The following is a 16,312-nucleotide window of genomic DNA, read 5'->3' as shown; positions in this document are numbered from 1 at the left end:
CCCCCCCTCATCTCTCCTCCTCAGCGGTTTCCTGCTCCCAGATACAGGCAGTCTCTCCTTGCTCGGGCAACACATTGTTGGTATTGTCTGGAAAACAACTAAGGAACCCAAACAGTGAGTGCAGCTGTTAGGATGCAGGGCAGTGATTCAGAGTGGACTGAGCCTTCGTCGGACTGAGCCTTCCCTTGTTTACGATGCAAGAGCCTGTTTGTTGGCAATCATGTACCAAGGTCTCTTTCACTACAGATTTCACACCTATAAAACAAAGGATGTAAGAAGTTGTATTCAGGAATGTCAGATGCATGCTTGTCATTGTTTTGATTATTTCTGCCTGGATTATGAAGGGAATTTCAAGCACAAAGAGACCCTGTGGATTTTTAATATTGCTAGAGTTTGAAGAGCATTAGCATTGTTTTGTTGTTTTTCATCACGGTCTCTTTGGTGTTGGATATTTCTTCTCCCTGAGTGTTTTTGCTGCTACGCAAGAGCTCACAAGGCTTCGAAGTGTGGGACTGTACCCCTTAAATGGCAAATTCTTGATGTGCCTCCAAATTCCCCCCCTTCTTTGTATTTACTCTCTAAATTCCTCCTTTCTTCTCATTGGTTTTATTCTTTGTTCTTTCTGTGTCTTTCTTTTTTCTCTCTCAGACAGAAACCAGTGGTGAGGCGCTCTTGTTGCAGGCATTTTGCCCCATGACAAGCCTCCAGGTGTCCTTTCCTCCCTTCCTATACCCTACCATCCATCCATCCATCCATCCATCCATTCATCCATTCACCCCTCCCTCCTCCCACTCACCCTCTCCCCCAGTCCTGTTTATCTTAAGCCCCCTTTCAGTTGACCCCAGCCCCTCCTTTTCCTTTGCCTCTCCCCTCCATGAATCTTTCAGGCAAGGTCCCAGACATGAGCTCAGGCTGCAGACAGCGTTTACAACGAGCACCCCCCACCACCCCCTTGGTTTTACATGCCATGAAATTAACTCCTTCTAATCAACTCAGTTCCTGCCAAAATCCTGCTTTTGCATCTGGAAAATATGGAGAAAGAAGGGAGGTGGTTTGCAGACTGAGGCATTACCTGCTGCTTATTTCAAAGCCAAAAGACGTAAAAATAGAAAATACATTTCTCATGTGTGGTACTAAAACTATAAAGTCTATCGAAAGTTAAAGCACAATTAGTATCTCTAATACTGAGTCTTTTTCAGCAAAGATGCTGCTACTTTCTTTTGCAGCATACTTGGCACATGTGAGGAGTCTTGGCATAAATCAGTTTTAGTCTGGATCAGAGAAGATTAACGGCAGATTTCTGGAGGAAGGAGGGAGAGAAAGGATACCATCTTGGACAAGAGTTTGGAAAGACAAGATAAAAAAGTCCAAATATGGAGAACCAGAGAGAAAAAGAAGGGATTGTAACATGAAACAAAGGAGTACAGAAATAGACGCAGTTGTGATGATGTCAGGGATGACGCTACCCAAGCCTTCCTCCGTATCAGAGCATCTTAGACTGACAGATTCTCAAGATTACGACTTCCATCGTCATCAATGGCACTTTCTCCGAAAATAGACAACCCACTCTGACCCTCTATTTGGGCCCTTTGCTGTATCGAAGCATTTGTTTTTGTGGGTCAGTCTTGAACTACTCCACAACTTCAGGGTTTGTGTTATATGTGCACAGCAATAACATAGTTGTTAGGCCACAGACCAACAACATCCATTCCAAGGGTGTGTGCGCTGGTTAAGCTCACGTTTCACCAAGCATGAGGCCCACAGGATCAAAAGAACAGGATGACTATTGCAATTTCACATACAGACACTTGCTATACTGATAATATATGAGAGATGTGTTTGTGTTGGGTTGTTTCTGCAACAATAACTTAATGCAGATTTAGGTCCAATATTTTAAAGAATGAGATTTCCATATGTATTTTTCAATTATGAAGCAGGTCAAGGTGCCATATACAGTAAATACTGTGAAAGTACCATGCTCAACCCACAGAGAAATGCAAACAGCTGGTCTTCAGAAACTGTGCTTTCCGCCCAGTTGTGATGTCAAGACTGTGCTAAATGCAGGTAGAAAGTGCAGATACAGTACCGTTACAGTCATTCCCCGACTGCAGTGACGGGGCAGAGACTCAGAGAGCACAGATGTGGAAGACCCGGAGACAATGATCAATTGAAGCAGACTTGGGCTTTTTCTCAAGGGGGGCTTTAAAACTGAGCGTTTCAGACAGACAGTTTGAGACAAATGATGTGTTTTTTTAACTTTAGAGAATGCAAATCCTGAGTACAACCTGAAAATGAGCATGCTATTGACCCTTAAAAATGCAAAGCAGGCTGGTGATATTCTTCTTATTGCCAACAAATCCCGAGAAAGAGCAACTGACAATGAACTGAGTAACCAAAGCCTGATATATTTTAATGTAACATAGTAAATTATTTTCCTGAAAGAAATTTGGTCTTAGACACATACACAATCAGTATCTGCTGTTCAGGAAAAACAACATAAATCAGCACGCACACAGAACACAGACTGTCCACAGCCAACAAATTGCACACTGCCCGTTGTAGGACACATCATAATAGTATACATAACATGTGCAGTAAGGGTAAGAAGCCTCATCAACATAGAAGCGTTTAAAATAAATTGCATGTGTGCAGATAATAGCAGCATTTCAAGGGTTAGGCTCTGACTTTGATGGACAAGGGGACAGTTCTTAAGCGGTTCAGTCTGTACTGGGGGACTCTGAAGCTTCTGCCTGAGGGAAGAAGCTGGTTCTCAGGGTGGATGACGTAGGTGGGGTCTGAAATGATCGTCTAGGCCTGTTTGAGGATAGTTTTGTCAAAGACAACCTGGAGTGTGGGTTGCTGTCTGACTCCTGTGCTATTCATGGCTAATTGATTTAGCTGAGTGTTCTGGGCTTTTAGTTGAACACTGAGGTGGCCAAACCAGGCTGAGTTGCAACACGGCAGGATGCTCTCAACTATAGCATGGTAGAAGAAGAGCAACACTTTCTGGTTTACACCAAAAGCCCTCAGCCTACTAAGGAAATATAGCCGCTTTTGGACCCTACTGCAAACATTTTCTACCTGAACACATGTCTGTTTGCTGTCGAAGTGTATGCCCAGGTTCTTGTGAGAGTCAACCTGAGCTATGTTCTGGTCATTGATAACCACTGGGGAGTGGTCTCCGATGAATTTTGGGTTGAATACCATCTTTTTGGTTTTCTTGATGTTGAGGATGAGGAAATGATTGCCGCACCACTGGACAAAGTTTGGAATCCCATGTTTGCACACAGCTGTGTGTGATTGGTTGGCCGTACAGTAAGACCCAGGATGGCTGTATCATCAGAAAACGTATGGCAGTGCTGCATGTACATGCATTAGTGTAGAGGGGGAACAGGACTGACACACTCCTGGGGAGATGGTTGAGGTTTCAGACAGGGTCCTGTTCACCCTGACCTGCGGGGTGCGGTCAGTGAGGAATGATTGGTAGCATACAGGTAGAGTAATCTTAATTTGCAGTGCCATAGAATTAAATGATGTGATTATACACAACGTTGAGCCACAATGTTCCTTCTTTAACATGAACACATACTGTAGTTAACTTTGAGTTAATCCCGCACATACCGTATATACTTATATTACATTATACATTTGTCACATGGTATGGCGGTCAGAAGGTGTTGAGAAAGACTATAGCATTGCTGGTTTTAGTCATGGGATTTGATGACATTAAGAAAACTGTAACATTCATCCATCCATCAATCCATCCATCTTTGTCTGCTCATCTGGTGTTGGGTCGCGGGTCAGCAGCTCCAGCAGGGGACCCCAGCTCTGACTGGGGGATCCCGAGGCATTCCCAGGCCAAGTTGGAGGTGGAATCCCTCCACCTAGTCTTGGGTCTTCCCTGAGGACTTGTCCTAGCTAGAAAACAGTAACAAGGTAATTCCCCAAATTTGAATGCATGTGGGACAAGTAAAAGAATCAGTACAGGCCATGACTGGAAACAATAAAAACCTATGGTGTCAAGTTAACCATAGTTAATGTGATGAAAATGTCACACCTTCGTCTTGCTGTGGCACAACAAAACAAGACAGGATCTGTAAACCATGCCAGCTGTGAAATGAAAAAGAAGGCTACAAAACGGCAAAAACTAAAATTAACAATTAAAATTTGTGCAAAAATAATGGCTAAACAAATGATTGTGGTGTACCCAGAACTTTGAATTTAATATATATGGATGGTACTTTTTTTTGGCTCATTTGCAGAAAGGTCTGGAATATTTCTCTTGGATGTCAGATTTGACCCAGAGAGCACACAGTGAATACAAAAGCCAGAAACAGAGTGTCTCCGTCTGAAGGGCTTCTAGCTTAGTCATCGTGGAAAATACGGGGAGGAAACTGAAACAAAAGTTAAGCTAGGCTACAAATGTGTCATAGCCAAACCACTCGGATGAACCCAATAGTGTCCATTAGTACATTCTCCTGCCTCAGCGATTACAGGAAGCCAAGTAAAACCTGCCTTTGCAGTAACTGTTAAATGTGCACTGTAATGTCTGCAGGAGATTACTGCCTTGTTAAAAAACTTTCACTTGAGATCAAAAGGCTTCAGTCTCTGAAACAAGTTGCCTGACCAGTGCAAAAGACGTTGCCAATGGCCTTTCATCAACCTAACTTCCAGTGTTGATACAGCACACCGGTTTCACCATCCTAAAAACCCTGCCGGCACCGAAGCCTCACGTAAACTGGTTACCCAGGGAGGAACAAATGGCACTCACGTCAGTACAGTATGAACCAACAGACATCCAAACTAGTGCAAGTCTTTTCTATTTATTTTTAGTACATTTGCTAAAGGCATACTTTTAAACACTTTCCAAAGCATGTGTGGTTGTTTAGATTTTTGCTTTTCACTGTTTTTCACTGGTTCCCATTCATTTCTATATGGTATAAGAATCAACTTTTACTTAAAGGTTCCCTTGGTAAAGATAATTCATCCTGATGGAAGTTATCCGAATCAGAATCAGATTTATTTTCCAAGTATGAGGACACACACAAGGAATTTTGCTTTGGATTATACATTGCTCACAATGTGCTTACTCATACAAAACAAACAATATGTACACACTATAAGTGGAAACAATAGAAACAGGTTGAGGCAATAGTGCAATGAAGAATGCAAGGTGTGCAGGAGTAACCTATTTTAATGATACATTATAGAGCATAGTGCAAAGGATGCTGGAATAAACAAGTATTATGCTATTATATAAGTATTATTTTACAATGTGAACAGTATGAACAGCTCTGAAATAGAAAATGATCAAAAATAAAGCAAAATAATCAAAGCGCAAAAATCCACAACACTCTCCATTCCCCGGGATGTAGACGAGAAGGTGTGTACGTATGTGGCCGATTACGCAGCAGTCTACATCAATACACAACTTTTTAGTAACAAATCATGATTTCTGTGGTATCCTGATGTGAATTAGGCAGGAAGTCCTGGGGGATTGGCCACAACATGGGAAACAGAATGGAGAGGCTGGGAAAACCACCAGACAGTGAAATAACAAGATCTTTTTTCACACATAAGGAGTTGTCCAGGATTTGACACTCCGCTGTCACACTGGTGTGAAGTAACTTCACAACAGAATATCTTGCTATGATTAAAATGGAACCACATGCCAAAAAAAGTCCACTATACTACACAGTCGACTGTGGTTTTGCTACATTTTTGAAGGTTAACATTCAACAAGCCCTAGTACAAGATGAATTAAATATGTGGTACTCCCTTTCTTTCAGTTCCTTCAGTGGAGGAATAAGTAATGCATTCCTCACATCCATTTTGGTTAACCCGGATCACTGTAAAAGAGCATTATGTGCTGATTTAGAGGGTTTCATTTTGTAATTCCCATAGCTGGCAATGAAAATTCATACTCATGAGCATTATGGACTTTTAGGGAATGCTGAGGTTGTTGAGTAAAATTAACATCTAAATGCACTCCAGCCAAATATCCAATAAAACAGCTCTTAATTGTGCACTGCTCTTAAATGGAGATGGGGCGGTTAACCAGACGTCATTTGTCAAACCGACCACTTCAGCCTCGTCACCCTGGAATTCTTTTCTCTTGTAAAACCCAGAAACACAGTTTTAAATACACTTCAGATAAAGCAAATCTCACTTATTCTTTTTTAAGCCATTTGGCTCTGGTCTCTTCCCATTTCAACAAAAGACTGTGTTGTCTGGTACAAATGCTTTTTAACTAAGAGTTACTTCAACCTTTCGTCTTTGTGTCAATCCTCCTGGATCTATTTTCTTCAGACAGCTTTACATTCTCTGCATAATTGTTGTCTGTTGGATTGTCTGTAGCCTATTGTAATTTCATTATGTTGCCTATTCTTTGCACACGGTATCTATTGCATGTGTGTCCATCCATGGAGGGGGAAACCCTCCTTAGTTTACTCTTATTGAAGTTTCTTCCACTTCCACTTTTCCGTGTTGAAGCAGTGTATTTTGGAAGTTTTTCCTAATGCAAAGTGAGGTAGGTCTAAGAACAGAGGGTGTTGTACGCTGGACAGATTGTACAGCCCCTTGAGGCAAATGTGTGATTTGTGATATTGGGCTATGTGAATTCAATTGACTTGACTTGATAAGATCTAGTTTTGTTTTCGTCACACAGCAGCTTCAGATACACTTTGTAATACATTTTTCCACAAAAAAAAAAAAACACTGCGGATTTTGTCCCCAGTCATTTACATTGAAAGTTCCCTTAATTATAAGTATGACCACAAAGATTGATCACAGTAATAACTGTTTCAATATACTGTACTTCCAGGCATGTGAGTGTTACATTAAGACAGATTTGAAAAATTGTGAATATATCCTCTAACGTAATGCTTTTAGTGTTTTCTACTTGTGCTAATTCAGATGCATTTGTAATTATAATGCATGCAACTCCTACTTGTAAATCCAGTAAAGCAAGCCAGTTGGATTTAATCATGAGCACCACCACGTGGTAGAACATTTCCCCTGCACTCTTCACATTGTAGAAGCTCTCAGTCATTTAAACCTTGACATCTGCTGAGTAGAGACACCAGACCTCATTGCAGTTTGCATTACTGAATCTACATGTTTACATTAAATCAGTTTATCTTGTAAGCTTTGAGAGATAAATGATGTGGGAAAAATCCCTTGATAATTGAAATATGCTTTCTTCTGCGACATGCCACCAACATAAATGACCAAGTAGCCAGTTAATCAGGCGGACTAATCCGCCTGATGACATGCAGTGATGCACAGATGTTGCGCAAATATAACAAATCTATTTGTGCAAATTTTAGACAATGACAAGACTATTTCTCTCTTCTCTGAGCCTAAACATTGATTTCAGAACAAATAAAAACAGATATCCATGAATATCCCCTTGGGGATCAATAAAGTATCTATCTATTGTTGGAATGTCAAATGTTATATTTGCTTAACTATCTATCTATCTATCTATCTATCTATGAAAGGCATTTTCCCAGAGTCTTATGTCGGGGTAACCATTTTTATACCAATGATTTCTCCAAACAGTTTTTTATTCTATTCTATGCTACCCCTATTTTATACAAAAATAAATATAATGTAGTAGTCTCGCTTTGTCAAACGTACCTCCACAGCGCTGCATACAAGGGACTGGCGAGTTCACACAGCATTCGGGAGATGGGAGAAAAATATACTCTTGTTTATTGGCATTTTTTTTAAACCAATCACAATCATCTTGTGCGGTGCCATCACCGGGCGAAGTAACAGTGCTTCTGTGCCTCTGCCTCGGGAAGGAACTTGTTGTGGTGGAACATGTGTACGTTAAAAAGCTGTTTTAGTCGAGCAACAGAAAACTCAGATTGTCTAGCTAGCTGTCTGGATTTACCCTGCAGAGATCCGAGAAAAGGTTAATCATAGTCCTCATTAATCAACCGGAGTTTAAAGCTACATTGTGTAACATATTCAATGTAGCTGTTCATGATCAAAATCTACGTTGCCCTGCACAAACTTGTCCTTTTTCATGAATGTTGACCACCACCATCAATTTCAGGTATTCCTGTTGACTTGGAATTTGACATTTATGCTTGCGTGAACTGCGGTAGACGCATAGACCGTTAAAGAAATGGACCAACAGATCCCGTTGTTCTGGACGGAGACCAGTAAAGCAGATAAGAAGCACTTTTCCGGTGATGGTTGAGCTTTGCTGCGCAGCCTCCAATTGAGCTTGAAGACGTAGATGTGACGTGAGCAACCTGTCTGAAAGTTGTAAGTCTTCTGGTAGCTGTGCAAGAGAAATCTCAGTCATTCCCAATCTTGCAGAGACAGAAAGCATAGGTATATGTTAGGAGATAACATAGACACAGGCTAATTATTGCTAACTAACATTTATATATATATATAGTACAGGCCAAACGTTTGTTTGCACCTTCTCATTCAATGTGTTTCTTTCATTTTCATGACTATTTACATTGTAGATTCTCACTTAAGGCATCAAAACTATGAACTAACACATATGGAAAAAAAAAACTGAAATAACTGAAAACATATCTTACATTCTAGTTTCTTCAAAGTAGCCACCCTTTGCTCTGAATACTGCTTTGCACACTCTTGATGAGCTTCAAGAGGTAGTCACCTGGAATGGTTTCCCAACAGTCTTGAAGGAGTTCCCAGAGATGTTTAGTACTTGTTGGCCCTTTTGTCTTCACTCTGTGATCCTGTTGAAAAATAAATTATGGTCCAACTAAACGCAAAACGGATGGGATGGCATGCCACTGCAGGATGTTGTTGTAGCCATGCTGGTTCAGTATGACTTCAATTTGGAATAAATCCCCAACATTGTCACCAGCAAAGCATCCCCACACCATCACACCTCCATCTCCATGCTTCACAGTGGGAACCAGGCATGTATGATCCATCTGGTCACCTTTTCTGCGTCACACAAAGACAGCCTAAGGCAGTTGGAACCAAAGATCTCAAATTTTGACTCATCAGACCAAAGCATTGATTTCCACTAGTCTAATTTCCATTCCTTGTATTTCTTAGCCCAAACAAATCCTTTCTGCTTGTTGCCTCTCCTTAGCAGGGGTTTACTAGCTTCTATTTGACCATGAAGGCTTGATTCGCGCAGACTCCTCTTAACAGTTGTTCTATAGATGTGTCTGCTGCTGGAACTCTGTTCGGTATTCATCTGGTCTCTAATCTGAGCTGCTGTTAACTTGCAATTTCTGAGGCTGGTGACTTGGATGAACTTATCCTGAGCAGCAGAGGTGACTCTTGGCCTTCCTCTCCTGGGGTGGTCCTCATGTGAGCCTCATGTGAGCCAGCAATTTTCCAGACCAACTGACCTTCATTTCTTAAAGTAGCGATGACCACTCGTTTCTTTTTACTTAGTCGATTGGTTCTTGCCATGATATGAATTCTAACAGTTGTCCAATAGGGCTGTCAACCTGACTTCTGCACAACACAACTGACGGCCCCAACTCCATTAATAAGGCAAGAAATTCCACTAATTAACCCTGACAAGGCCCACCTGTGAATTGAAACCCCTTTCAGGTGACTACCTCATTAAGCTCATTGAGAGAACTCTAAGGGTTTGCAGCGCTATTAAAAAAGCAAAGGGTGAGTACTTTGAGGAATCTAAAATGTAGCTGGCCTTTTTAGCAGATAGTTGTAGTTATAGTTGCCATCAAAGTGTTTACATCTTTCACTTCTGTTTGGAGCCGCTTCACCGTCCATGTTGGCTTAAAAGCAGAAATTTAATTTCCTTCTTAGGAAGACTCCAGAAATTCTTTGGTTGATTTTCTCTGTTTTTATATTTAGAAAAGGGGTTTTGACTGCTGGTTGGGCCAAACAAGACATTAGTCAACATCACGATGTGTTATGGTAAATTCCAATGGCTATTTCTATTAATTTCTGGTATTTTATAATTAATAGACAATTATCAGCAGATTCATTGATAATAATATGAATTCTTAGAGCACTGGGCAAACTCCATCTGCTCAGGAGGATGATGTAATACAACCAGAAGCTCCAAAACAGTTATTAGACCTTTGGCCAACCTTTATTTTCAAAGCCAAGAATGAATGTATTGAGTAAAGAAAGAACCTCCGACTTTTTGAAGACATAGTAATCTCATAGAGAATTAGATTTTGATGAATTTGTAAATTAATGTTGTAGGGATGAGCAAGTGTGCAACAGTGACAACCTGTGGAAGAACTCAACACCTCTCCACATTCTGTGGGCAAACATTTCTACTCAGGCATCACTAGGGAGCAGTGCAGGGAAACAAATCAGAATAGTTATTCTTCTCCTGCTTTCAATCAGATTTCTACTTCTAAATCCACTTCATGAATGCATTACATCAACATAATTATTATTGTCTTCAGAATGTGTGTGTACAATACATGTATCTGCACACTCCAATGTGCTCCAGGGCAGGGGTCTTCATTGTGTTCTAACCAAGGACCCCGTAGCTAAGAGAGACGGATTAGAGACCACTTATTGTAAAATTGAGTTTAAACTTACAAAACAATACGTGTAGGATAGCCTAAATCCTCTATACATACCTTTTTAGAGTATACTGAATACTAAGCTATTAAAACAATGTTTGGCATGATTTTTATATCATATATCAAACATACATGTGGCAAAGTGAATCCATAGCATTAACTATGTCTGGATGGTTACCTTAAGGGCCAGTAAGGCCAGTAAGCCTATCCTCAGTGTGTTTTTTTCCACATATAGGCTGATTTGTATTTGCTAATCATTTTTAGTTTTTAAAAGAAAACTTCTAAAATAATTTCAACAATTTGGAGGCCCCCTGCAGTAATTCTGGGGCCCTTACAGTATTTATCCTCCCATCACTTAATTTTGTTTAATCTTACTTTGATGTGTTACATTTAAAAGCACTCATTGTAATAAATCATCATCTACTCTGTAAATCTCTTATTCTTATTTATTTTGTTATAGGAGAGAATAACATTTTGTGGCTTTGTTGTATCTGGTGACTGAAGTGACACCAACTGCTGAGCAAATGTGTCACATTTGTCAGTCTCGTTTCACTTTCTGTCATATGATGGTTATGCTTCTGTCTGTGTGCAAGTCACGCTTTCATATGACACTGTCCCACATCCCTTTGCCGCATCCAGCTGGTTCTGCAACTGCTCTGTTTTACCCAAAACTGAACCATTTTCTCTCTGGCAACAGCTTCGGCAGTTTCTTCTGAAAGACAATGAGGTTTCATGCAAATGTTCGTATGGAAGCACATTTCTGCCACTGTGGTGAAAAATAAGGAACTTTCTCTCAAAATAATGACATAGTTTCTCAAAATATAGACTTAGTGTCTCAAAACATACACTTAGTTTAACAAAAAAATAATGATAATCTTTGGATGAGAATAGAATGATCTTTTTTTTCTTGAATGAGAATTTCTTTTCTTATGTCAATATGGTGACACACTAACTGTTTATGTCATTATTTAGAGAAACTAAGTCCTTATTGTGAGAAAGTTTGTCATTATAATGATTTAAGAGGATTACTTTCATCACATACAGTTGCATGTCTGTCAGAATGAGGAAGTCTACAATAATGTGTTTATAGGAGCCAGAATCTGTGTGAACAGTAGGGTAGAGCTAAAAGAGGAGGCCCAGAGCTCAAGATAATTTTCCTACTCCTCACACATTTTTCCTTCTGGTCATCAAAAACGAAGCCTGAGAGTCTTAGTGACTCCCAAACAGTTCAATCATTGTTTTGACAACAGTGACTCCCCAACACATTCCAGCAGTAGCTGCTGGATCTGGACTATTGTAGACAGTTTGATATGGTTTAATTAATGTACCGCCACGTTATACTGTCAAACATGACTGACAGACTATGTTTAGTGCTCACTCCTAGACATGACCTATTCTGTTTGGCTAATCATACACTGGGCAAGTCTCCAAAGATTTGTTATATTTGAACTTTAATTTTACAGCAACTGAAAAATGTTACTGTGCTGAGAAGAGAGAGAAAGAAATCCATTGTTCACCCGGTTAACTTATGTTTTTGCAACAATTTTCAGTCACATGTAGGCTACAGTTACTTCCCAATCATTTCTTTTTGTCATGGCTTGAAAGCTCTTTATTATTTGCGTGACTGAGAGAGAGAGAGAGAGAGAGAGAGAGAGAGAGAGAGAGAGAGAGAGAGAGAGAGAGAGAGAGAGAGAGAGAGAGAGAGAGAGAGAGAGAGAGAGAGAGAGAGAGAGAGAGAGAGAGAGAGAGAGAGAGAGAGAGAGAGAGAGAGAGAGAGAGAGAGAGAGAGAGAGAGAGAGAGAGAGATATTTTTGTTTTAGTTCTGTGCAACACCGGCAGCGCCGCGCTCGTTAGCGTAACATAGTGAATGGAATTCTATGTTGCCGGTTAGCATGTTAACAACCTGATAACGTCTTTTGGCCTGCGTCTTCACAACGAGTACAATGCATATTAAAACTAGACGATTTCCTAGGCAGATATTGACTTGGGACTGTATTGGGTGGAAGCACAGCACTGCTATTTGTACCCGTTGTTAATACGCTAACTGACAACATAGGATTCCATTCACTACGCTAAGCTAACTAGCAGCGGCGCTGCCGGTGTTGCACAGAACTAAAACAATGCATGCACTAAGACAAAAAGTGCGTTGGCCCACTTATCTACAGCTATGGGAGACCATGATAAGCTCTATTTTAACAAACAGTGGCGTGTTCCTTTAAACCTTCTATGACCAGTTCTGGATCACTGTGTGTAAAGCTTTTCTTAGCGTTTCTGGTAATAAAAGACACTTTCTTCAATGCTAAGACTTTTATTTCTTTCTTTACTTTACAGGGCCAGTGCACAAAGCTCCTTAGCAGAACAAAAGTTAGCTATAAGTTAATTTTCATCTGTAGTCCCTGCAGGAAACAGAAGACATGGCATTTTACCTTCATACATTCATAAGTGTATTGATGTGTGTGGCGTGGTTTGTTCTGTTTGTGTCCAATCTAAAGTCTTTAATTAGTTCAAGGGATGATCCTTTTTGTGTCTTTAACTCTCATCTGGCAATAATCTGTCAAACCAAAACACACACGGAGCTTGGAAACACATCAATTATTGTACTTTGAATATACCACGTGTGTGTTTACATATATGTGTGTGTGTGTGTGTGTGTGTGTGTGTGTGTGTGTGTGTGTGTGTGCAATGTGTCTATTTCCCAGAGTGGTTTGGCTCGGTCATTTTTTCCCCTCTGCTCTTTTTCCAAAAGTCAACTTTAGCAGAGGCCTGTCGTGTAGTAATATGCATCGAGAGACCTTATTTAGATAAACCCAGACTAAACTAAATTTTAAAAGCTTTTTAAGGGAGTAATAGTGATTTAAAAATGTTAAATGTAACCATGCTGTGTTAGCGACAAAGCTTCAGTCATCTCTTACTAATAAAATTTTAGTCCAACACTTTCAACAACAACTCATATTTAGGGTCATATCAAACCTCATCAGCTTATCTGCTACACAATAAATGACGGTGTATTGTACCTACCTGGTGTAATGATGATGGCAATAAAAACATAATGATGTGCTGAAGTGTGTTGAAGGTTATGGTGGCGGAAGGTGCCATAATTGTCAATCCACAATTTCAGCTCTTGTCTGTGTACTCTTATTAAACACACTCTTTTCAGTTTTTATAAAGCTGCATAAATCATAATTTTGTATTGGATCAAATAATTAGGCTTACAATTAATGTGAGAGGTTTCGCTCCAAGTGATAAACCTAGAGATAATTATCGCCCCACTCTGTAGTCCTAGGAAAGTAAACATTACGTTTAGTGGGTGGCCAGAAAACAATGCTATTGCCAGATGAACTTGTGGATATTAACTCTAGAGATTATATACAAAGACATTGTTCTTTTGCGTCCATATGTCAACGTGTTCACGGTATGGTTAGGGCTAGAAAGTAGCGGTAATGGCAAATAATGCATGGCCAAGGTTAGACAATGAAAACACTTGGTTTTTGTTCCAAATCACATACTGATGTACTATTTAAAATAAGTACGATGTAAAATAGAGTATGTAATGTGTTTAATGCTAATGTATACTACATTAGCAAGAATTAGAGTATGAGACCTGAGCTTACTAGAAATATTCAACCACTCCAAAGTGCATTGTGTCTCTTCAGACTGTCCAAAGGCAAAGGTTAGGCAGATGGTTTCAATGTTTAACCATAGCATAAAATAATTACGAATGATGGCGAATGACGTTGAGGTTAACACGGGAGACTACATAGACTACTGTGTAAACAATCTGCTGGTAATAGCATGCTTAATCATTTCGTAAGCAGTAAACGTTAAAACTGATTGAGTATCAAAGCATGCTGTACATTAGTATGTGATGTTGAACATGGCCCCTGCTTAAGGTAAGGGAAAAACTGTGGTCAGTATAAAAACATTAACCACAGGTTTGTATCAGGACACAAACTCCGGGTAAACTGCACACCAAGGACACACTACTTCCTGCATTGGCACAGAATACTGGCATCTAGTACTGACCGCAGATGCCAGTATGAGTGAACCTCTGGGGCAAAACATGGCTTGATATGAGTAAGATCTCTGTGTGGTTGCTGGCAGAATCATCTCCAAGATTCCTCAGGATGAAGACTCTCAGAAAGACTCTTTGCTGAACTTGAACTGAAGGGCTTTCAGAAAATCAGATTAACCCAACTACATTGCCCCATTTTGGCAAGCTAGGCTGCAATCTGGCCAACCAGTGAATGAACTATAGTGTCTGCATCCTTTTACCGTATGTTCAGAACAAATGAATCCACTAAATTGCTTTTTTTTAATGTCTTGGTATTAGATTTTGGTTGGAAGAATACAGGATGGCCTTTGTATTAATTGAGTTACGGAGTCAAGCACTATTACATATTGTAAATTAAATGCTCTTAATGCTGTGCTTGTAATACAACTTCCTGTGTGAATGCGGACATTCATGTGTATTAATGTAAACAGAAAGACTTTTAAACCTGCAGGTGTCCAACATTTATTGCAGATGTGGCTATTTATTGTAGCATCATCACATGAAACTTCCCAGAAGGCAGCATTACATAAAGCAAGCAGACACAGAACGTGTTTGAGAGACGATTGTTCCCTCGCACAGAACAGTCAAACAAACTCAGCTGATTTATCACCAGATAAAACTGACCTAAAGAGGAACTCAGTACTCTTGCAGTCGTAAGCAGTCAGCCGTAAAAATGGGTTTTCCTGTGAGCTCTGACAAGATCACACACAAAATGATTCACCACTGAAAAAATAAACTAATAAAGAAAGATAAAGAAAGCTGAGGTATGTTTAGCTAAAAGCCAACCGCAGGCTGAGACAGCATGTTATAACTTTAAAAGACCCTCCAAATTATTTATAAGGTTATTAGCTAATACTAGCTAGCTAACTAGGTTAGCAAGTTGCATCAATAATTAAGTTACCTGTGATTCTAATCACAGATGCTAATTTTGGCTAGCAAAAAACTGACTTTAAACAAAATGTACTTACCAAATAGAATTAACAACCGACTCCTTTGAGTATCTTATAGTAAAACCCAACACTGGAAGAACAGAAATCTTAGGGCATTCAAAATGGTAAAATAAACTTTACTGATGTGAAACAATGTGAAAGGGTCAAAGTTCTAAGACGCACCCCAGAACAAGTTAACAGCTATTCAAATGCACACAGTGCCATGGATATGCATCGCTAATCATCTGTCCTGTCCAGGTCATGTGTTTTGATTACAAATTTTGATTTAATATATTTGAAGTGGAAGCCTATTTTGTGATTACAAAACATTTATGGTAGCTAGTAGTATTGAAAAGCCAAAAATCCGCACACGGAGGTGGGTCAGGGTGATGACATTGGGTCAAACAACCCAGGACCTTCACCCCGGAAACCAGGGATCACGTCCCGCATGTTGAAGTTCCTTTCCGCGTTGTTCTCTTCCGAACCACAACTGGCCTGTTGTTATCGGCGTGTCCTGCATGTGACGGTTCCTTTCCCCATTCTTTTTTTCCTAACCACAACCATCCCGTTGTTGTCGCCGGCGTGTGCCATTTAAGTTCTAAGATCTCTCCCGGCGCGAGCTGTTGTCACATTCCACGTGTAGTGTTTCATTTCCCCGGTGACATCGCAGTTCGTAAAATGTTCACGTTAAAAAATCTTGACCTGTGCACGAAATAAACAACATTAACATGACCTGTACACAAATCACTAAATCAAAACAACCTGACAATTTCACAAACTGACGTGAGACTGGGTTGGATTGACAGGTT

This window comes from Etheostoma cragini, chromosome 7 (assembly GCF_013103735.1).
Source record: "Etheostoma cragini isolate CJK2018 chromosome 7, CSU_Ecrag_1.0, whole genome shotgun sequence".
Classification (NCBI taxonomy): Eukaryota; Metazoa; Chordata; class Actinopteri; order Perciformes; family Percidae; genus Etheostoma; species Etheostoma cragini.
This window is presented reverse-complemented; position numbering follows the sequence as displayed.